General features: G+C 42.3%; 1 protein-coding gene and 1 long non-coding RNA gene across 3 annotated transcripts in view; both read left to right on the forward strand.

Annotated features, from left to right (window-relative positions):
- Ndfip2 (Nedd4 family interacting protein 2) overlaps nt 1-19197 on the forward strand; it is a 106334-nt gene that overhangs the window by 14840 nt on the left and 72297 nt on the right. The gene's annotated exons all lie outside the window — the stretch shown is intronic.
- LOC134482160 (uncharacterized) lies at nt 5971-10663 on the forward strand. Its single transcript, XR_010058233.1, has 2 exons — nt 5971-8503; nt 10573-10663. It is a non-coding gene; the product is annotated as an uncharacterized LOC134482160 (long non-coding RNA).

Below are 19197 nucleotides of genomic sequence, written 5' to 3' on the forward strand. Positions count from 1 at the left end.
CACTGACTTCTGTTGACTGTGTTCTTGCACTAGCCTTTTGCTGAAAGGTTGTTTCTGGTGTTGGCATGGGAGTCCCTGGCAGTGGCACTAAGCCTCTAGAACTGGTTGAGCAGTGGACTGGGATATGAGATGCAGATCCTTGATTGCAGGTGGAGGTGTGGGCTGGAAGGAAGATGGAGTGGGGCAGAGCTCATGGCTGCTGGGCTTGTTGGGGTCCTTGCATGTTGGGGAGGAAGGGGTTGGGGCAGGATGTCTCATAAGTGTCTCCTAGATTAGAGTGGGTATCCTTTTAAACATATATTATCATAGATGTCATTAAAGTTTACATAAGAAATGGATAAATTCTCTCAAAGAACACTGTTTAGTTAGATTAGGAAGCCATATGAAATTAACCTATACTGAGTGTTGTAAAACTAACTGCATTTCCCACAGTTCTAGAGGCTGGAACCTCAGGGTCAGGATGCCAAATGGCCAAGTTGTCATAGTAAGAATCCTCTATCATATACATTTCTGATATGTCTATGTATGTACATATTATGGGAATAAAATAAAGAGGAAACTCATTTAAAAATGGTGTGTGTAGAGGGGTAGGGGTAGGTGTGAGTGTGAATGCAGGTGTGCAGAGTTCAGAGGCCAACTTGTGGGAGTCAGTTTTCTTCTCTCACTGTGGATTCTGGGGACCAAACTCAGGTCATCATGCATGGTGTCCCAGTCACTGTTGTGCTGGTGTGAAGAGACACCAAGACCAAAGCAACTCTTTGAAAGAAAACATTTAATTGGAGGCTTGCATCCAGTTTCAGAGACTTAGTCCATTATCATCCTAGCAGGGGGCAGGACAGTAAGCAGGGTGCTGAATATGTAGCTGAGAAAAAAGGAGGTAGGGGGAGAAGAGGGAGATGGGGGTACTAGGTTGAGCCTTTGAAACCTCAAAGCCCACCCCTACTGAGTCGCTTCCCCCAACAGATAGTGCCACTCCCTGGTAAGTAAGCATTCAAATATATGAGCCTATGGGGGCCATTCTTACTGAGCCATCTTGCTGGCCCTCATACTCATCTTCAAATACCCTTGCTTCAGGAAGCAGAATGTCAGCATAAGAATTAGGTGGTAAGAGATGTAAATATCCAAATCGCCCAAATCTGTTTGAGTTAAAATTTTATTATGAGGTTATACAGAATGATCATTTTTGGTAGCTCTGTATTTCTCTTTGGTTAGCCAGCGACAGTATTTGACAGGAGGGTGAGATTAAATACAGAGCATTTCCAACTGAATAACAAGAATAAATAATACTTTGAGATATCTCCAGTGCATTCACCGTGATATAAAAATGTCTGTGATTTCTGTGGTGGCAAAGTCAAAGAGACTAAGACGTTTGCCAATATTTATATCAAAAGGGGTATCTTTATTTCAGTCAAATGTTACTAAAAACAATTATGTAATGCTTTTCCACCCAATCAACTTCCAGGATCCTCTGAATTCATTTAAGAACCCCAAGGCAAGAGCTTCTTAGGGTAAACAGAATTTACGACCCTCACGTTTTGTACCTGGTATGACTACAGAAGCCTTAGGACAGAGTAAATGCTCATGGAAAGCAATGGGAGGGGAATTCCTGGTTTGCTCTGTCAACTCAAATGACGTGAAAACAGAGCCACAGTTCTGTGTCCTTGAGGATTCTTCCCTGTAAATGTGGTGTTTACGTTTAATGCTGCTCTAACAAATGGTGATAAGACAGCCCTTTCAGCTCTCTTTCTGGGCATCTTTCCAGCCTGGGGTTTTCCTGCCTCATCATTTATAATAGGAAGAAATTGATCTCTCATTTCTCATTCGTTGTTTCTAGTTTAAAGCTTTTTTTCCTTCTTTTTTTTTTTGCATTCTCATCTGCATTTTGGTATTGATTTCTTCTGAAATTCACTGCAAGACGAATCCATCTGGTTGCCTGTTTTTGAGTAGCTGATTCTTTTCTAATATAATTCTCAAACCCAAAATGTAACTGGGTTTTTCTCTTTTAAAGTGGGGGAGAACATGAAGACTGGAGAGAAGGTTTCTGCTACTTATACACTAACCGAAAGCTAGGTGTCTGGAAGTGACACTCAGAGCATAATAAAACTCTACTTGCTGGATGTCACAACTGTGATTAGCTCAAATTGTGGCAAATTAGGTTCTGCTACCTCTGTAGCCTAACCCTATGTGAAAAGCGAATGGTGATTTCCTATGTCATGTGTAAGCTGCTTCACAATTCTCAAAGCCCAGTTGGCCATGACTGGCACCCAGGGAAACGGTGGACATTGTTGGTGCCCTGTCTCACTGGCATAGCTGGTTTGGCCATTCCATAGCTGGTTGGGAGCTTTGAGGTAAAGGTACCTGTCACCAGGCCTGATAGCCAAAATTCAATCCCTGGGACGGACATGGTAGAAAAGAGCAACCTCCATATGTATGTTGAGGCCAGCCTGTCCTTCCCCACCACTACACACACACACACACACACACACACACACACACACACACACACACATACACACACACACTCACACACACACATACACACACACTCACATACACACACACTCACATATACACACACACTCACACACACTCTCACATACACACACTCACATATACACACACACTCTCACATACACACACACACTCACATACACACACACACTCACATACACACACACTCTCACATACACACACACTCACACACACACTCTCACATACACACACACTCACACACACACTCACATACACACACACACACATACACACACACTCACACACACACATACACACACACACTCACATACACACACACTCACATATACACACACACTCACACACACTCTCACATACACACACTCACATATACACACACACTCTCACATACACACACACACTCACATACACACACACACTCACATACACACACACTCTCACATACACACACACTCACACACACACTCTCACATACACACACACACTCACACACACACTCACATACACACACACACACACACATACACACACACACTCACACACACACATACACACACACACTCACATACACACACACTCACATATACACACACACTCACACACACTCTCACATACACACACTCACATATACACACACACTCTCACATACACACACACACTCACATACACACACACACTCACATACACACACACTCTCACATACACACACACTCACACACACACTCTCACATACACACACACACTCACACACACACTCACATACACACACTCACACACACTCTCACATACACACACTCACACACACTCACATACACACACTCACACACACACTCACATACACACACAGACGCACACGCACACACACACACTCACATACAACTCTTTAGAAAGGTGGAACATTCATTGCTCACTTGATTGAAATACAACAGAAAACCAAAGCAGCCATGCCTTTGAGAGGTACAATTGCCATCCAATAACTGGTCTCACCCTTTCTCCTACGGAAAGCGATTTTCCACACACGGTAACCCCATGAGACTATATTCTAAAGTGCTCCCCTTTCTTCTTCCTCCTCCTTCTCCTGAGAGCATACCCTCAGCTAATCGTTACACAAGAACTCCTCAGTCCTTTGCCCAAACCTCAACATGTCAGCTGATAAGTACTACCTCTCTTCCTTTCTGGGAAAAAAATTATTGATTTAATTATGAGTATGTGGGTGTTTTGCCTGCATGTTTGTAAAGGTGCCATGTCCATGACTGGTGCCTGTGGAAGTCAGGAGAGGGCATCAGGTCCTCTGGAACTAGATTTGTGAATCTTATCTATAGGGTGATTGAAGCCCTGCTTGCCTGTAGAGACTTTGTAAAAAAAAAAAAGTAAATAAATAAACAAATAAACAAAAAATAAAGCAGCAAACCCAAAGTCCATGTCAGATGCAGTAGTGCGCTTCTTTAACTCTAGCACTAGGGAGGCAGAGGCAGAGGCAGGCATCTTTGTGAGTTCAAGGCCAGCCTGGTCTACAATACTAGGAAGGTTGAGGATTGTAATTATAATAAGCAGAAGTGAGTATAGATTTATTTTTTCCTATATTCTTTTTTTTTTTTTTTTGGTTCTTTTTTTCGGAGCTGGGGACCGAACCCAGGGCCTTGCGCTTCCTAGGTAAGCGCTCTACCACTGAGCTAAATCCCCAGCCCCCCTCTATTCTTTATTAAACAGGAAACACATTTGGGTTTTCACATTGTATGTCTAAAATAGAGTCACAATGTCGGCTTGAAACTCCATAACCAAGAGGCGAATGTTTACTCTCAGAGAAGGTATTAATAGAAACTAACTTTTCTAGCTTAGCTGCCATTGGAACCACGAGACATGCTAAGGTAAAAGTTTTGAAACTGATCTACATTTCACCAGATTGCCCCAAGTAACTCCCCAACAGGTGATCTTTAACCGCTGCAAATTTATAACCTGAAGTCGGGGAACTGCTGTCTCCAGGTCAGCAGAGACCAGAAGGATAGGAGCTAACATCCTATCTGTGACACGTCAGACTGTCACTGTTTCACAAGCCAAGATTCTTTGTTGACTTATCGTTGCTCTGGGGAGGGATGTCAGAAAATGTCTCTCCCTTAAAAAGTTTTAGAAGTTGCACAGGTTTTTTTTCCGCCTTAAAAATATCAGGCAATTATTTAACTGGAGAAATGTTAATAAGGCAGCATCGTACCTGATCTTCGTAGGTCTAATGTGCTCCTACCCACTTATCTGCATTGCTCACTTCTGTTACTGAATAATTGAAAGTCCGCCGCACATTAGAGCACTTACTACATCGTCTTCTCATACATTCTTAATTCACCATCGCTATGAAGTTGATAATGTACCACCCGTAAGTTAGAAATAAATAATTAACCTGAGGTGCTGAACGCTCGTAATATGAGACATCCCTCCCTGTCCTCCCTCAACACCGAGTTCCTGGCTCTGATCGCTTCGGCCCCGGGTTGGAGTTAGCTTATCTTCTGAGAAAGCTCCGTCTGGAAATTATCTTATCACAAAGGACCAAGGGCAGATTTACAGACGTATTTATGGTCCCTATTAAAAAAATATTCCCAAGACGTAGTTGCTATTGAAAACTTTCAGGAAGTTTACACATCATAGGGCTCATTTCAGATTCACTAATTGTGTGTGTCAGTTATCCACTCGGTCCACAACATTGGCTGGACACACACTGTAAGGTCATACTTACTGGGCCCAGAGCAGTGGCTAAGAGTGGTTAAGAGAACTTGTGGCTTTTGCAGAGGACCAGAGCTGGGTTCCTACCAACCACATATTGGCTCAAAACCATTCACAAATCTCCACTTCCTGATTCTCCTGCCTCTACCTCTCATGTGTATCATCAGACCAGGCCTAACTTTGAGTATTCTAACAAATGAAACAAATATTTAAATGTCTGTCTTCTCCGTAGTGTCGAGCATACTTTAGGTGTTTTTTAATCCTCACTGAAGATAAAGCTAAGAACTCCTTGTATTCTATTGTGATGGTTGCTATAACAAAACGAAAGACATTTTCTCATAACTACCCCTTGTCTTCTGTGTACCCACATGTCTACTTTCAAATTTCCTTATGAGAATCCAAATCATATTTAATTAGGATCCCCCATATAACCTTATCTTAATTACTTTTAAAAGGCCTTATCTCAGGGGTATGAAAGATGGCACAATATGGCATATACGTGTGATATCAGCAGGTGGATTCTGAGTAGGCTGGCTATGTATTGAAATTCTATCTAAAAGGAAACACCACGTCCACACTTGGGCTCTAAGGCACTCAGTATCAGGACTTCAACATGGGAATCTTCAGAATGTCAAAACAGAATCAGTATCAATCCTGTATATTATTCTTATAATTTTGACTCTTGCTAAGTTTATATTCTAAAAGAAAAAGAAAATAAATACTTAAGTCATTTAAAATAACAGATAAGAAATAAAAGCATTCCTTTTCTTTTTTTCCTTCATCTTTATTAACTTGGGTATTTCTTATTTATATTTCAATTGTTAGTCCCTTTCCAGGTTTCCAGGCCAACATCCCCCTAATCCTTCCCCCTCCCCCTCTCTAGGGGTGTTCCCCTCTCCACCCTCCCCCCATTGCCACCCTCCCCCAACAATCATGTTCACTGGGGGTTCAGTCTTGGCAGGACCAAGAGCTTCTCCTTCCACTGGTGCTCTTGCTAGGATATTCATTGCTACCTATGAGGTTGGATCCAGGGTCAGTCCATGTATAGTCTTTGGGTAGTGGCTTAGTCCCTGCAAGCTCTGGTTGGTTGGCATTGTTGTTCATATGGGGTCTCGAGCCCCTTCAAGCTCTTTCAGTCCTTTCTCTGATTCCTTCAACGGGGTCCTGAGCATTCCTTTTCTTATAAGTTTGGGAAATTTTGTGTAGTAAAGGCAAATTAGTCATCGCTGTGTGCTGTATTAACAAAGTCTGGTAAGATAAATGCAGCCTCCATGTCCCAAACATTCCACCTAAATAAATGTAGAACTCTTTGATTGATTAAATGTCTTTCACTGGCACCCCATTAAAGAAAACACATGTCTAAAATACATGTGTTATTTCATTAAAAAGCGACACGATTATATTATCTTTTAGTATACTCATAAGTTACAAAGTGACGGGTTGGTGACATATGCAAGGAAAACTCTGGAGCAGTTTTCCAGGACATTACTTTTCTTTGTGTTAACTGCGTTGGCAGTCATGCTGTTTAAATGAGAAGTTTTTATTTTGTAACTAGAAAAGGGTTTAAAAAAATAGAACAAACTGTACTTTGAAACTTGATATTCTCTTTAAACCAAAAAACATGATTGTTAGAAGATATTAAGTATCTTGTGAAGAAAGAAGAGAGCATTGTGTTAATATGCAAATTCCTGATCCACACAATTCATCTGGTACAAAAAGCTTTGTTTCAGTTTTATAAAATGTGCATATCTGTCATTTTAACCAAGTTTGTAAAATATCTATTTTACCTGTGGTACATACATACATACATACATACATACATACCAGTTGGTAGGCTTTTTGTAGAAGTTCTTGTATGTACATGTATTGAGTTTTCACCATGAATAGATGTTGAATGTTATAGGTGTTTTTCTACATCAGTTGATAATAAACATATTGTTTCTTCCTTAGCCTTATTAATGCAGTAAGTTCCCATTACTGAATTTTAAAATTGGAGCATGTCTCACTTGGTTACGTGTATTTTTCTTTGGTTGGGTCTTATTTGCTAATAGCTTGCTGAGAAAACTTCAGGTTTGTAGGTGCGAGGGAGGGAAGGGGGGAGGGAGAGAAAGAGAGAGGGAGGAAGGGAGAGGACAAGGCAGTAAAGGAGCTAGACAAAGAAAGAACCAGAGCCCTGGGCAGAACACTTGTATAGCAGGAGTGGCCCAGGAAACTGAGGACTGTATGAGGCATGAGGAAGGGAACGAGCTAGTCAGTCCATTTGCCACAACAAGGTGTCTGTCTCAGCGTGTTGAGGAATTCTGTGTTCCCAAGAGATTGCACTTGTTTCTTTAAACATCGGGAATAATTCTCTTGTGAAATATTCTGTGCCTAGATTTCTTTTTTCCCAGAAAATTTTAAGCTGTTGATCCAATTTCTTTGGTTGTGGGAACATTCAGGCCGCCTATTTCAATTTAAATGGGTTTCAATAGCATGTGGTTTTCAAAGAATTCGTGTGTGTGCAAAAGGGTTACTAGATGTGTGTACCTAGGGCTGTTTCTAACACTCACTTAGGAACTTCACTTGTCTGTAGGGTCTGTAGGCTGGATTTCCCTTCATGGCTTTTATTTTCTTCTGCTTTGGTTTGTTTATGCCCCACACTTGTTTCCTTGTGTTTCTGATGTTGATACTTTGTGTCCTTCTCAATTCTTTCTCCATTCTTACTGGGGGGTAGGTGATCATGTTTGTTTCTTTTTTTTTAACATTTTAAAATTTTTTAATTGGTTATTTTCTTGATTTACATTTCAAATGATATCCTCTTTCCTAGTTAAACACCCTATCTTGTCCCCCCCACCCCCCATCTCCCCTGCTTCTATGAGGGTGCTCCCAGAATCACCCAACCCCTTATCACCCTAGCATTCCCCTACACTGGTGCTTTAAGCCTCCACAGGCCTGCCCTCCCATTGTTGCCAGACAATGCCATCCTCTGTTACATAAGCAGCTGGAGCCCTGGGTCCCTTCATGTGTACTCTTTGGTTGGTGGTTTAGTCTCAAGGAGCTTTGGGGGGGGGGTCTGGTTGGTCAAGTTTACTTCTTTTTTCCCTGTCTAAAGGATTGCCTTTTTTTGTTTCATTAACTCTCACTGTTATTTGGTTTCAAAACTTCCTTTCTGCTCTATTCTTCACTATTTTCTCCCTTCCTTCTTGTTCTGGGTTTACTTTTCTTCTTCCTTAGCTTGTTCCCAAATTGGAAGCTAACATTATTGATTTGAGACATTTCTACCTTGATAACATAAATATTTGATGCTGTAAATATCCCAGTAAGTACTGCTTTAACTTTAACGTTTGTTGCTTGTTGGTCTGTCAGACCGTGTTTCACACATTATTAGTACACACACTCCTAGTTTGGAAGTATACTTCCGCTTTGCTACTGATAGTGTGGGGCTTCTTGACTGTGAAAAATAGCTTTTATAATGTCAAACTCATTATTTTGTGACTGCCCCTAGGGTTTTGGGGAATAATAATTCCTTCATGAGATCAAGGTTAAAGAGGAATTCACTGATCTTTCCTTCTAAGATCCATAGTCAACTTGGAAGTTACTTTTGTGTACAATGTAAGATAGAAATGTAAGTCTATCTTTTTCCAAATGGCTACTTAGTGGTCTCAGCCCATTATTAGAAATCGTCTGTATTTGATTACACATTTATTTAACTTTTAGGATTCTGTTTTCTTTCCATCATATGAGTTCCAGGCTCAAAGTCAGGTCGTGGAACTTGAAAGCAGGTGCTTTAACCCTCTGAGTCACATTATTTTGGCCCCCAAAACTCACATTTTATATATAAATGCATAGACTGTATACGTGAGTGCCTGCACAATCTTAGGAAAACCATACCTGCAAAGGCCACAGAAGGGTGTTGGGCCCTATGAAATTAGTTACAGGCAGTCATCATGTGGCTGCCAGAAAGATATTTGAGCCGGGTCCTCTGCAAGAGTAGCAAGTGCTCTGAGCTGCTGAGACATCTCTCCAGACCTGAAAACCTGTCTTCAATTCAGTATTTTGAGATGTTGCATTCATCACATCGTAAATTTAAGTAATGATTTGGATGTATTCTGGACATTGGCTCCTGTATCACCATTTCTCTACTCTTGTGTCTGTCCCACAGTTTTAATTATAGAGGATCTGTGCGTACTAGTTTGACATGTGGTAGGCCGAGCTCCTCCTGTCAATTTTTCTTTTTCAGTGTCTTCCTTGCTATTCTTACTTTTTTTATTTTTCCTTCATGCGTCAACACCAACCTGTCTAAGCTTACTGGTACATATATCCATTCCATATCAAACTCTGTCTTGCTAAGTTGAGTCCCAAACTTAAGTTTAATAGATATATTAACACCTCGTTTTTCAATTATTTGTGTCTCTTAGGAATCTAATTAAACTATACATTTGAATAATGCCCTCAATATATCATGAAGGCTGTTAATTTAGGTCAGTGAAAAATAATTTCACTACTGTGCCTGGCTTCAATTCCTAGTACTTCTTCCCCACAAAGCAAAAACAAAGCAAAACAAATAATTAGCCACATAATTTATCAGCATGTATTACATTAGAAGACTGAAGAGACTTCTGCATCAATAAACCGGGCATGTTTCTCCAGGCAACACTGACCTATGAACATGCTGGAAATGGATGTTTAACTATTCTCTAACCCAAGCCAGCATTTAAATTATGGTTCGTTACATGTTTCATAATCATGTCACAATCCACTTGTTTAATGTGGATAATGGAATCTAAGCCATTTTCATTATGTACTCAAATTGCAAACATCAAGATCCCCTCTTTAAAAAAAATATAGAATCTGGGACAGGAGCGATGGCTTAGCGGTTAAGAACACTGACTGCTCTTCCAGAGGTCCTGAGTTCAATTCCCAGCAACCACATGGTGGCTCACAACCATCTGTAATGGGATCCGATGTGTTCTTCTGGCCTGCAGGTGTATATGCAGATAGAGTACTGATATAAGTAAAATAAATAGATCTTTTAAAATAATGAAATCAAAGGTGTGGTAGTAGTTGACCTAGTTAAATAGTATAGTGTCCATGGTGTCAGTTATTGTGTGTGTGTGTGTGTGTATATGTGTGTGTTTGTGCAAGTATATGTGTTTGTGCAAGTGTGTGTGTGTGTGTATGTATGTGTGTAAGCATGTGTGCATGTTGAAGATATGAGTTTCTGTCTAACAGAACATAGTACATGCTCAATGGACAGGGGGTGATACCCTTTCCCCCATTACATCTATTACCTCTATTAGTGGGAATCAAGGGATACATTTGGGAATTTAAACATTTTGCCTAATAATTCACTTACAGAGATTTTGCCTCCTGTCCCATAACTTCTAGGCTTTGCTTATGTTAAGATCTGACTCTCAGAGGACATGCTTCCAGAAGGTCAAACAATGCTTCTATTGAAATAAAATCTAAGTTTGCCACACTTCTGTGTCTTGAAGTCAGTGTCTTGAAGTCAGTTCAAAAGGAATAACAAAGGCAATCATGCAACAGGCTGGCACACTATTGTGATGATTGGCACATGAATTAGTAAGGGGAAAGATGACTGGTAGCTTCTACATGTGGAATAAAGACTCTGTTCTGGAACTCCGATTCGCTGCCCTGCCCCTTAGGAATGCCATGTGCCACAGTTCATGAAGAACAGAGCAGCAACAACAGGTAGAGAAAGTTAAAAAAAAAAAAAGGAAAAGGAAAACATACAAGATGACTAAGAGTTCAGATCCTTCATTAATTGTCATTTACTTCTGCCAGGAAAGAGACTCAGAGTAGCTGATATCTTCCACCAAATAGTGCAAACATGGAAAGTCTTTCTTAGCCTCATGGCCAAACCAGAAGCAAAGGCAGTAGTATTTTGTGTACATACCTATTTGCATATGTTAATGATTTTCTTCTCTCCCGTTTATTTATATATAATATATATGTATATATGTATATATATATAATGTTTTAAAATGTAAGGTCAGCTTAAATTGTAGCTAAATATTAAGTTGGGTCCTAATTAAATTACAATGCCGTGTGTATAATAATCCTTGGAATTGTGTGTCTTCTCATTTTGGGAACCGAGTGAGACCTCAATTGGAATGACAGCTCCATCTCTCGGGAGGAAACTCGAGTTGTATCGCTGTTTAGCGGAAGTTGATGTGTAGAGAAGGTGTGGATGGGAGCAGAGAGGTCAAAGGTTGGGAATGCTGTAGTCATCGTCTGTATCTGACTCTTGAACGCTGGTTTCTTTGCCAGGCTTTTCAATATACCCTGAATTCTCAGTTTCCAGCAGTCCATTGGGAAACTTGCCAGTTGGATCAACTGATGTGACCCTGTGTAGTAATACCCAATTAAAACACTTAGTCTGAATTCTGAAGGAGGCGTGTTCTTTGTTATCTGCCCCAATGTTCTGGGTTCTCTTATGAAATACACACAGCCTTTGTATTTTGATGTTTCTAAAGCAGCTTAATGGCTAGGACATTTCCTAACCTCCGCGTGACTACTCCACCTCCCTCAATAGTCCCAAGTCTTTACTTACTAAAATCTGTATTGTATTTTAGCTACCCCGGAGCCAGTCGGGCAGCCCTCTTGGGGCCGTCCTTCCCTGACTCCTACATGACAGCTATGCTCTCTGTCCTGCACCTTCTCATGTGTGGTGTCTTTCCTCTCCTTCTCCTGGCATGGTAGTTCACTTTCTTCCTTCTTCTCCCTCTCTGTCCCTAGTCTGGAATCCTAAAAGTCCCACCTCTGTCTGCCTTGCCCAGCCATTGGCTGCTGGCTTACCAATCAGAACCAATTGGTGCCAAGGTCCCTCAGTGGGCTTGCGCATTCTCTCGAAAACGATTTTGGAAACCCTAACATAGCATAAGCAGCGTTAGGCCAAACCCACTACAACCCCGAAATGCAAAGGCAGCAAGAAGTTACTTTGCTTTCAGATTCCATTCCTTAGGTGCCGTTACCCAGCCGTCAGCCAGCTATGCAGTGTGCTCCGTATGTGCCGAGGCCACGTCTCACTACCGGAAGTGACAACACTCCCGGCCTGTCCACCTTCTACAAAGATGGGCCACCTCACTGGTATCAACCTAAACTTTGGCAACCACATTCCCCACTGGTTTATGGTGATACTCTGATGGTAGCTTTTGCCTCCAGTGAGTTAGGCATCAGCCCTCTACAGATAACCAGTTCCTTTCATCTCAGCCAGTCTGTTTTCAGAGTCGAGCAGGAGTGGGTGCTGCTGTTTTACATCGGACGGAGTTTTGTTTTTTAAATAGGGTCTCTATTATGTAGTCCTGAATGTCCTGGAACTCCCTTTGTAGACCAGCCGGCCCTGAGCTCGCAGAGATTGCCCTGCGTTTGCTTCCTGACTTACAAATGTCACGTTTGGATTCCTCTAAAACTCCAACTTCTTCATGTTGATGGCCACTTTCTGCTGTCAAGCAACTTCTCATACTGAACTTTTCCTGTTCGAATAATTAGCAAGGTTCTGTTACGCCACTGAATCCTGATACGCAAATTCTGTCTTAGTCCCTCTGCATTGCTGTCACAAGACCAAGAACAAGTAATTTATAAACAGTAGAAGTTTGTGTTTCACAGGTCAGAAAGTTAGGACACAGAAGACCAAGGCAGTAGCAGCATTAGTGTCTGGCGAGGGCCCTTCCTCATAGACCTGACCGACTGTCTAGCTGTCCGCACATGACGGCTGTGTAAGGTGACACTGAGGCAAAGGGGCCCCCTTATACCTCTTCTGTGGTGCTGTACTCCCATTAACCAACCCCTCTCCAAGACGGGATCAGGTCACATTTCAGTTTGCAACGTGTTTCCTGTTCTCTTAGCTCCTGTGCTCAAGGAGAGGAGGAGGGCATGCTGGGGAGGGAACCTCGATCTCTTCTCGCATGGAATGCTTGACAGGAGCCTTCGGAGCTGAATTTGTGAGGTTTTGAGAAGCATTGCTGCAGGTGACAGTCTCAAGATGTAACATAATGGCTGGAGTGAAAACTGATGATGGTGGTTCAAATGAATCAGCAGCAGCCTTACAAGGTTTCTCTTTCATGTCCTTTACTTTCAGAATTATAAAGAAGTTCATTGCAACTCTTGGTGGTTAGCAGAATAACATTTTGTTTTTAATGAAAATGTTTGTGCTTGATCTCTAAGGTCTCAATACTTAAGTGCCCTCTCTTCTCCTCTCCCTCTCCCTCTCCCTCTCCCTCTCCCTCTCCCTCTCCCTCTCCCTCTCCCTCTCCCTCTCCCCCTCCCCCTCCCCCTCCCCCTCCCCCTCCCCCTCCCTCTCCCCCTCCCTCTCTCTCTCCCTCTCCTCTCCCCCTCCTCCTCCCTCTCCCTCTCCCTCTCCTTCTCAAGAGAAGAATCTTTTGACCTAGAATAATCAAGGCAGAAACCAGCCCTCAGCGTCAGTCTGAAGCTGTAGCTGATATTTGAGAAAGTCACTCTCTACTGTAGCACGCATCAGAATCAGCATCTCCCAGCAGGCTGGGGGAAAGCTTGCTGCTTGCCTGGTAAGCAAGGCAAGAGAGTCTGCCCTGCCAGCACGTTGTTATGTGATGTTTGTCTGGGGAGCCATTGTTCAAGTCGCAGTGTTTTAGAGAACAGTTCCCAGTGTGCTCTCCCTGCCCGTGTTTGATCCTGGCCTCTTTCCGTGCATTTTCCCTACTTCCTTTGTGATACCTGTTACTTACTGCTGTGCTCTAATACCTCAGAATAAATGTGTGGAAGGATTTACCTTGGTCTGTGGTTTGAGGGCATACAGACCACCACGGTGGGAGAGGTATGGTGGAATTCGTGGCATCAGGAGCCTGGGGCCGAGACGCTTCACAGCTTGATAGATTAGGAAGCCGAGTTGGAGTAGGAAGAGAGACTCGGCTATAAACCTCAAGGCCTGGCCCCAAGTCCGCTGAGACCCCCACCACTGAAGGTTCCATTTTCTGCTGTCAGTTCAGGTAATTCATTTTTCACTCTTTTGGAAATTCGACACACTCTTTTTGCCGTTATATACCTTAGTGTCTGCTTCGGTTCCTGAAGTCCTGATAAGCTTACATTCTAGCCCTCCAACTAGTTAATATCTGTCCCCTCCTTCACCATTCATTTGCAAGTACTCAAACACACTGACTACTGCCAGTAATGAGTGGTAAGACTAAGATCTGGACTTGTGAGTTCAGGGGATTTCAGTTCTAACAGCTGATATATGTGTTGCATATATGCATATATATGTATATGTATGTGCATACATGCATTGGTTTTTTGCCAGCATGTGTGACTGTGAAGGTGCCAGACTCCCCAGAACTGGAGTGACAGACACTTGTGGGCTTCCATGTGGTGTGGGAATAGAACCCAGGTCCTTTGGGAGAGCAGCCCGTGCTCTTAACCGCTGAGTCCCATGCTCCAGCCCTCTGTTATATTTAATCATAACAGTTTCAAACAATAACAACAAAATGAAAAGAGAAACACTATACTTGAGATTATTTTTCAATTACTTACCGATGCAGAGTCACGCAGATTGAGTGCTTCAGCCTCTCGCATGCACGGGCATCCCTCTCAGTCCAGAGAGGGAACTGTATGTAGGGCAGTGAATAAACAGATGGACACACACACAGGGCCCTTAGGGGTTCGGTTCTCCGCATTACTCTAGACAATTGCTGATAATGTTATTGGGGACATATTATATTCACTGCCTCATAGGAGATAAGATCCTCTTGCTCTGTTTTTGTTTTTCCTCCCCAAATGGAAAAACAGTTCTGGTTGGGAAATAGAACAAAGAGATGCATAACAAATTTATTGATTTCTTAAAAACCCAATTATAGTGTTCAAGTAAAAAAAAAAAGTCTATGAGAGAAGTTGCAAAATAAAGTAGACATAATGACTGCTGTAAGAGGTCATGAAGAGGGGACACCAGGAGTCAAACCTGCCTCGGCAGAACTGCAAATTGAGGCGAGTCTCCAGAACTCAGTGTGCACAGAGATGGGAGTGGACAGCTGCCGCCAGTGACCAAACGCACATCCAGTCTGCAAGTGACTTCACTAGACAGGGTGGCTTGGCCATTCAGGAGCCAGACTGCAAGCCAGGTCTATGACGTCAGCTCTACGTGGTCTCTATCTTCACAGGGATGGTCTGTCTGACTGACTCTCCCTTACCTTACACTCCAGTTGCCCCAGGAGTGTCACTTCAGGACAATCCTAGCTATATAAAAATGTCTGAGCATCTCTAGGGAAGGTGAAGATGCAATGTTTACCCAAACCCAAATTGCCCTACAGCATCATTAAAGGGAGTTGGTCATCTGGGAAGTGGAGAAAAGGGTTACTGAGGCCAGGCTAATAGTTCACAGACTTCTGGTAATGATCATTCAGGACAGAATTCCTTTCAAAAGCTACAGAAGGGCAAACACTAAACAAGGAAGAAACAGGGAAGCTAGCATACCTGATTTCCCTGTCTTCTCAAAATGTAAAACTAAGCAAATGCCTATTATATAAATATAGCAATCCAATCTCTGAAGCCAAGAAATACTGGAGCCAGAAAATTAGATGGCAAAATAGATCTGCCTGAATCTTTGTTATTGGGAGGAAAATCATGTTAGAAATGATTCTCTAGCCAATTAGAGTGTATGATGTTTATTGTAAACCTATGCATATGCTAAATTATGATGTTTTAAAATGTTGTTCTTTAGATAAGGGAACCCTGAAGGCCTGTTAAGTAGTAAGTACAGTCTCTCTTCCTCCTGAAGACCTTAGAAAGTGTGCTAGCTTTCGGGAGGTATCATCATTCCTGATTTCAAGCTGCATTACAGAGCAATAGTAATAAAAACCATGTGGTGTTGGCATAAAACCAGATAGGTTGTTCAGTGGAATCAAATTGAACATCCAGAAATAAATCCACACACCTATGGACACTTGTTTTTCGACAAAGAAGCTAAAACTATACAATGAAAAAACAAAGTATCTTCAACAAATGGTGCTGGTCTAACTGGATGTCTGCATGTAGAAGAATGAAAATGGATCCATATCTATCACCCTGCACAAAACTCAAGTCCAAGTGGAGGATAGCCTTAAACACATTGGCACAGGAGACAGCAGAACACCACCAGTTCAGGCACTAAGATAATAAATAAATTAATAAATTAATTAATTAATGGGACTATGTGAAGTCGAAAGGCTCTGTAAGGCAAAGCTCAGCATTGATAGGACAAAATGGCAGCCTACAGAAAGATCTTCAGCAGCCCATCTGACAGAGGGCTGATATCCAAAATATATAAAGAATTCAAAAAGCTTAGATATCAACAAACCAAATAACCCAATTAAATGTGGGGTAAAGCGCTAAACAGGATTCTCAACAGAGGATTCTCTAATGGTTGGGAAGTACTTAAAGAAATGTTCAACATCCTCAGGTCATCAGGGACATGAAAATCAAAACAACTGTGAGATTTCTTCTTCTACCCTTCAGAATGGCTAAGATCAAAACGTCAGCATAGGCAGTCAAGGATACGAAAAAAGGGGAACACTCCTCTACTGCTGGTGGGAGTGCAAACTCACGCAATCACTTTGGAAATCAATTTGGCACTTTCTCAGAAAATTGGGAACGTTTCTACCTCAAGACCCAGCTATGCCACTCCTGAGAATATACCTAAAAATGATCTACCTTACCACAAGGACACGTGCTCAGTTATGCTCACAGCAGCTTTGTTTGTAATAGCCGTGAACTGCTAACAACCCAGATGTCCCTCAACCAGAGAGTGGATAAAGAAACATGTGGTCCATTTACACAGTGGAATATTACTTAGCTATTAAAAACAAGGACATCATGAAGTTTGCAGGCAAATGGATGGAACTAGAAAAGGTCATCCCGAGTGAGCTAGCCCCTACCCAGAAAGACAAACATCGTAGGTACTCACTTATGTGTATCAGCCATAAAATACAGGATACCCTTGCTACAATCCACAGACCCAAAGAAGCTAAGTAACAAGGAGGGCCTGAGAGGGAAAATGCTTGAATCTGCTGAGGAGAGCTAATAAAATAGACATTGGGAGGTGGACAGGAGGAGGGAACTGGATGGTAGAGGGCATGGGTATGGAAACAGGGATCAAGTGTAGGGAGGATGGAGGGAGAGAGAACTGGAATCGGTGTGGGGAGGGCATCTTTGAAGAAAGCTAGAAGCCAAGGACAATGGAAACTCCCAGGAATATATGAGGGTGACCCTAGCTAAGACCCCTAGTAATGGGGGATATGGAGCCTGAAATGACCACTTCCTGTAACCAGGCAAGACTTCCAATGATAGGATGGGGACACCAACCCAGCCACAAAACTTTGACCCATAATTTTTTCTGCCTACAAGATGTGCAGGCATACAAATGGAGCAAAAATTGAGGGAATGGCCAACCAATGACTGGCCCAACTTGGGACCTATGCCATGAGAGAAAGCCTGTCCCTGATATTATAAATGATATTCTACTGCACTTGCGGACAGGAGACTAGCATAACTGTCCTCTGAGAGGCTTCGCCCAGCAGCTGATGGAAACAGATGCAGAGACCCCCAGGCAAACATTAGGTCCAACACTGGGAATCTTGTGGGAGGTGGGGAGGAAGGATTGAAGAAGCTAGAGAGGTGATGGACACCACAAGAAAACCTACAGAATCAACTAACCTGGGCTCGTAGGAACTCGCTGAAACTGCGCCACCCACCAGAGTATGAGTGGATGGACCTAGGCCTCCTACACATATGTAACTGATGTGCAACTTGGTCTTCATGTGGGACCTCAACAGTAGGAACAAGGGCAGTCTCTGACTCTGTGCGCTGCCTTCAGATCTCTTTCCCTTAACTGGGCTCCTTGTCTAGCCTCAATAGAAGATGCACCTGGTCCTACTGCAACTTGATTTGCCAAGCCAGGCTGATATCCACATGAGGCCTCCCCTTCTCTGAGGAGAGAGGGAAATGGGGTAGGAGGAGGGGGGGTGAGAGGGAGGGACTGAGAGGAGACAATAGAGGGAAAAGCTGCCTGTAATCAGGATGTAAAGCGAATGAATTAATATAAAAAAAGAAAAGCTAATTGTAATACCTTCTTCATAGAGTAGTATAAGGATTAAATAAGATAATGTTTAGGAAGTATTCCGAGATTAGAATATAGTAAGTACTGAATCCTAATCTAATCTGATTACTAATATTCCCAACTAACAGTTGTATTGGCTAAGATTGACATTTAGTAGCAATTGATAGTAAAAACGACAATCGTTTGATATTTTTTTCTTTAAACAAGAGGAACCTGAGGGTGAGTGGTCTGGGTCTCAGAGTCTCCGTAATCTTCTTAGGCCCAGCTTCTGGGATTTTTACTGTGTCGTTGTTAGCTGTTACTTTCAAGGTTTCTCCTGGTCCAGCAGAGTGCAGCTGCTGTCCAAGCTGTGCTCGATCGCCAGACAAGAAACAAAGGAAAGGAAAAGAAAGCCTCATGCAAGCTGGTCGTTCTCTTGACTAGCCTTTTTAATGGCTGCTCTTCTTGAGAGGAGACTGTGAAAACTGCCTTTTGGCTGTCATGTGGACCTTCAATAATAGCCAAAACTTTGTTTCCTAGGAGGAATCAAGACTTGAACATTGCCCTTAGAACGAAGGCCTGAGTTGATCTAAGCTTGCCTCTCATGTTGTCTTCGTTTTCACACTGTGGTAATGTAATAGTACACCTGAACCAATGGAATGTGGGTCTCCTTGAAGTTTGTTTGTAGGGTCGTAATTGACTTGAAGCCACATACCTGAGATTTTTGAGTTCAGAGAATAAGATAGGTTGCTAGCCATTTGTGTCTGGCGCTAAGGACACAAACATAAAGACACAGGCATCATAGGTTATCTCCAAATCGGAATTGCAGGAAGTCAGCCTCTATATGTAAGAATCTCTTTTCCTTGGCCCAATGATTGTAAAACTCTAGCACTGATAATTAGCCTAAAATATAATTTTAGATTTATGTAATTTGACCTGCTTTTCTTATTCTC

Source organism: Rattus norvegicus, chromosome 15, assembly GCF_036323735.1.
Source record: "Rattus norvegicus strain BN/NHsdMcwi chromosome 15, GRCr8, whole genome shotgun sequence".
Taxonomy (NCBI): domain Eukaryota; kingdom Metazoa; phylum Chordata; class Mammalia; order Rodentia; family Muridae; genus Rattus; species Rattus norvegicus.